This window comes from Anolis carolinensis, chromosome 1 (genome assembly GCF_035594765.1).
Source record: "Anolis carolinensis isolate JA03-04 chromosome 1, rAnoCar3.1.pri, whole genome shotgun sequence".
In the NCBI taxonomy this organism is placed as follows: domain Eukaryota; kingdom Metazoa; phylum Chordata; class Lepidosauria; order Squamata; family Dactyloidae; genus Anolis; species Anolis carolinensis.
In genome coordinates, this window is record NC_085841.1 from 219,507,614 (window position 1) to 219,512,986 (window position 5,373).

A 5,373-nucleotide genomic window follows, 5' to 3' on the forward strand; every position below is an offset into this window, starting at 1 on the left:
AGATAACAGGGCCGGCCGGAGATATTTTTAAATGTTAAGCGGGGGTGCTAAAAAGCGCCCCCGCCACCGGCCCCGCCTCCCACGCCCTGGCCCCGCCCAGCGTGCCCTGGCCCCGCCTCCCACGCTGTGTGGGAGGCGGGGCCAGGGCGAATAGTGCGGGGGGCGGGGCCAGAGTTGGCCCCGCCCCCCGCCCAGCGTGCCCTGGCCGCGACCAGGAAGTAAGGCCCGAATGGCCTAGCTGTGCTGTGCGCACGCGCACAGCACAGCTAGGCCATTCGGGCCTTACTTCCTGGTCGCGGCCGGCGATCGCCCGGGCGATCGCCGGCCGCGACCAGGAAGTAAGGCCCGAATGGGCTATCTGCGCTGTGCCCGTGCGCACAGCGCAGATAGCCCATTCGGGCCTTTCTTCCTGGTCGCGGCCGGCGATCGCCCGGGCGATCGCCGGCCGCGACCAGGAAGTAAGGCCCGAATGGGCTATCTGCGCTGTGCCCGTGCGCACAGCGCAGATAGCCCATTCGGGCCTTTCTTCCTGGTCGCGGCCGGCGATCGCCCGGGCGATCGCCGGCCGCGACCAGGAAGTAAGGCCCGAATGGCCTAGCTGTGCTGTGCGCGTGCGCACAGCACAGCACAGCTAGGCCATTTTGCCCTTAGTAACAAACTAACAAACTAACAAAGTAACAAACTAAGGGCAAAAATGGCTTATCTGGCTGTGCGCATGCCAGTAGTAACAAACTAAGTAACAAACTAAGGGCAAAATGGCCTAGGTAACAAACTTAGTAACAAACTAAGGGCAAAATGGCCTAGGTGTGCTGTGCGCACGCGCACAGCACAGCTAGGCCATTCGGGCCATTTTTGCCCTTAGTTTGTTACTAAGGGCAAAATGGCCTAGGTGTGCTGTGCGCACGCGCACAGCACAGCTAGGCCATTCGGGCCTTACTTCCTGGTCGCGGCCGGCGATCGCCCGGGCGATCGCCGGCCGCGACCAGGAAGTAAGGCCCGAATGGCCTAGCTGTGCTGTGCGCGTGCGCACAGCACACCTAGGCCATTTTGTCCTTAGTTTGTTACTAAGGGCAAAATGGCCTAGGTGTGCTGTGCGCACGCGCACAGCACAGCTAGGCCATTCGGGCCTTACTTCCTGGTCGCGGCCGGCGATCGCCCGGGCGATCGCCGGCCGCGACCAGGAAGTAAGGCCCGAATGGCCTAGGTGTGCTGTGCGCATGCGCACAGCACACCTAGGCCATTTTGCCCTTAGTTTGTTACTAAGGGCAAAATGGCCTAGGTGTGCTGTGCGCACGCGCACAGCACAGCTAGGCCATTCGGGCCTTACTTCCTGGTCGCGGCCGGCACAGCGCAGATAGCCCATTCGGGCCTTACTTCCTGGTCGCGGCCGGCGATCGCCCGGGCGATCGCCGGCCGCGACCAGGAAGTAAGGCCCGAATGGCCTAGGTGTGCTGTGCGCGTGCGCACAGCACACCTAGGCCATTTTGCCCTTAGTAACAAACTAAGGGCAAAAATGGCTTATCTGGCTGTGCGCATGCGCACAGCACAGATAGGCCATTTTTGCCCTTAGTTTGTTACTAAGGGCAAAATGGCCTAGGTGCTTGTCGCGGTTTGGCGTGGGCGCGGGGATTGAAGCCCCGCGGGCCCGCGCCAACACCGGAGGCGTCGGTGGCGCTACGGGTCGCTGTCGACGCCTCGACAGCGCCCCTAGCAGCCAGCGCCCGAGGCGGCCGCGTTAGCGGCCGCCTAGTAACAACCGGCCCTGGCAGATAATGTGGGATTTTATTCAGCTGTGTGGAAGGGGCCCCACTCTCATGTTCTTAACTACCTGGGCACCAATACTCTCGAACCCAACGCCCTGCAACAACGCTCTCAGGGTGCATCTACATTGTAGAATTAATGCAATTTGACGCTGCTTTAACTGTTCTCCAAAACAGCTTTCTGCTTAGCATACGACCTCAGCCACATCTTGTTCCCAGTCATTTAAACCAAGGGTGCATCCGCACTGAAGAATTGATGTAGTTTAACACAACGATAATTGCTATGGTTCAATGCTATAGGATCCTGGGAGTTATAGTTTTACAAGGTGCATAGCCTCCTCTGCCAAAAGGTTCGGGTTCCTCAACAAACTGCAGCTTCCAAGATTCCATAGCATGGAGACAAGGCAGTTCAAGCAGTATCTACATTGTGTTGTTGAAGGCTTTCATGGTCGGAATCACTGGGTTGCTGTGAATTTTCCAGGCTGTATGGCCTTGTCCCAGAAGCATTCTCTCCTGATGTTTCATTCACATCTATGGCAGGCATCCTCAGAGATTGTGAGGTCTGTTGGAAACTGGGCATTTGGGGTTTATATATCTGTGGCATATCCAGGGTGGTAGAAAGAGCTCTTGTCTGTTGGAGACAAGTGTGAATGTTGAAAATGGCCAACTTGATTAGCATTTAATGGCCCTGCAAATTCAAAGCCTGGCTGCTTCTTGCCTGAAGGAATCAACCTGGACACAGCATATTATTTGAGAACATAGAAATGCTGGACCACTCTGACAACCACCATGTCAGGCTACACAGAGAAGCCACTGAAATCTACAAGCATGTGGAGAATTTCTACAGAAAGGAGGAAACCATGAAAATGAACAAAATCTTTAAAAAACTCTAAAATAAAGACAGTAAATAAAGAAAAACATTCAGAAAACAGGGGTGTTCCAGACAGGAAACAATCAGGGTCAGGTAACACCTCCCAACAAAGGATTCCTCCAGGAAGCAGCCAGGCTTGGAAGCTGCTAGTCTATTCAATGCGAGGTCTGTTGGAAACTAGGTAAGTGGGGTTTATATATCTGTGGAAAGTTCAGGTTAGGAGAAAGAACTCTTCTGTCTGCCTAATGTAATATAATACTAATAATAATACAATACAATAATATTAAATTATATATTATATATTACATGTAATACTACTAACAATATTATAGTAGAGTGGTACAGTACAATATAGTAATAGATAATGCTAGTATTGTGATATAGGTAAAGGTAAAGTTTTTTTCCGTGACATTAAGTCCAGTCGTGTCCAACTCTGGGGGGTGGTACTCATTTCCATTTCTAAGCCAAAGAGCCAGCGTTGTCCGTAGACACCTCCAAGGTCATGACTGCATGGAGCGCCGTTACCTTGCCACCAGAGCGCTCCATGACTGCATGGAGCGCCGTTACCTTGCCACCTATTGATCTACTCACATTTGCATGCTTTTGAACTGCTATGTTGGCAGAAGCTGGGGCTAACAGCGAGTGCTCACTCAGCTCCCTGGATTCGAACCTGTGACCTTCGCTTGGCAAGTTCAGTAGCTCAGCACTTTAACACACTGCGCCATTACATAATACGCTCATAACATAATATCTCACCTTCTCACGAGCGGCTTACAAATTATATGTAAATACAATATATTATGTTATGTTATATTGTGCTATGCTCGTAACATAATATATTGTATGTGTACATACAATTTGTAAGCCGCTCTGAGTCTCCTTCATTGGAAGGGCGGGATATAAATGTTGTAAATGAATAAATAAGTAACAGTGGCTCTCCCGGTGGCGAAGTGTGTTAAAGCACTGAGCTGCTGAACTTGCAGACCGAAAGGTCCCAGGTTCAAATCCCGGAAGCGGAGTGTGCGCCCGCTGTTGCTCCAGCTTCTGCCAACCTAGCATTCAAAAACATGCCAATGTGAGTAGATCAATAGGTACCGCTCCAGCGGGAAGGTAAATGGTGCTCCATGTAGTCATGCCGGCCACATGACCTTGGAGGTGTCTACAGACAACGCTGGCTCTTCAGCTTAGAAATGGAGATGAGCACCAACCCCAAGAGTCAGACATGACTGGACTTAACGTTACCTTTTTAGTGGCTCTCAACCTGTGGGTCCCTAGGTGTTTTGGCTTCAACTCCCAGAAATCCCAGCCAGTTTACCAGTTGCGAGGATTGGAAGGCCAAAACATCTGGGGACCGATAGGTTGAGAACCGCTGTAATCTTTTCTCCCAAAACATCCCTGGCTCCCAGCTTTCTCCCAGGAAAAGGGTGCACATTCTACACTGTTGAGCAAGTATGGGCAAAGTTGGGCCCTCCCTCCAGGTGTTTTGGACTACAACTCCCAGCATTCCTCACAGCCTCCGGCCCCTTCCTTTCCCCCCTCAGCCGCTTAAGCGGCTGAGGGGGGAAAGGAAAGGGCCTGAGGCTGTGAGGAATGCTGGGAGTTGTAGTCCAAAACACCTGAAGGGAGGGCCCAACTTTGCCCGTGCCTGCTGTCGAGTGAATGCAATTCTTACACTGCTTGTACTGCCCTGAGTCCACGGGAATTGTAGTTCTACCAGGTCCTCAGCCGCCTTGTCCAAACTCTGTCAAAACCGCGTTGTGGAGGCAGACGAGGGAAGGAAGTGCGCGCAGAAGGGACGACTACTAGCCCTCGTCTTGCTCCCTGAGGAGAAACTTCTGCTCCCACTTGGGTTTCTATTCGACCAAGGAGAGGCTGGGAAACGGGAGGAGAAGGAAGGCGACGCCGGGCTACTTACCTCCCTGTCTGGGCGAGGAAGGAGAGGAGGGAGGAGAAGGAGAAGAAGCAGGCGCCCTTGGCTCTTTCGCCCTCGTTGCGCGCTGAGAGCAGGCGAAGGGAATGAGCTCATTGGGAGCCGCGAGCAGCCAGTCCCCGCCTCCCTCCGTTCCCTCCCTTTCCAAGAGGAAGAGGGGCAAGCGCTCCCAGGTTGCGTTGCAGAGGGATGCCTCGCCTCTTTCCCCTCCTCCGTGTCTGGGCTGAGTCTCTTCCACCACCAACAAGCTCACCCTGGCAACCCCCTTCTTCCCTTCCCTCTCTCCCTCCGCCTCTTCAGCGGCCAAAGTTCCTGTTGCTCAGGGGAGAAGGGGGGAGAAAAGCCAAACCATCTGGGACCAATTAGCAGGAAAGAGGGCTCAGCGGGATTGCAGGAGGAGCAGGGAGAGCCAGCCTTGGGCATGCCCTCCTCCTCCTCCTCCTTTTCCCTCATCAAGGCTTTCAACCTGGACTTCCAGAAAGGGGGAAACGGCAGGGAGAAAGAAGAAAGGTCTATCATCCACATTGTAGGATGAATCCAGATTGGCACCACTTCATAGATTCATAGAGTTCGAATAACAACAACAACAATAATAAAAAAAAAACTTCATTGACAAGCTGGAATGTGTCCAGAGGATGGCAACTAAAATGATCAAGGGTCTGGAGAACAAGCCATATGAGGAGCGGCTTAAACAACTGGGCATGTTTAGCCTGCAGAAGAGAAGGCTAAGAGGAGACATGATAGCCATCTACAAATATGTGAGGGGAAGTCATAGGGAGGAGGGAGCAAGTTTGTTTGCTACTGCCCTGGAG

General features: G+C 52.9%; 1 protein-coding gene across 1 annotated transcript in view; it reads right to left on the minus strand.

Moving 5' to 3' along the window:
* tanc1 (tetratricopeptide repeat, ankyrin repeat and coiled-coil containing 1) overlaps positions 1-4,580 on the minus strand; it is a 178,108-nt gene extending 173,528 nt beyond the window's left edge. Inside the window, exon 1 of the mRNA XM_062970504.1 lies at positions 4,547-4,580. The gene's annotated coding sequence lies outside the window, so the exon portion shown is untranslated. The remainder of the gene's footprint in view (positions 1-4,546) is intronic.
* Between the last annotated feature and the right edge of the window lie 793 nt (positions 4,581-5,373).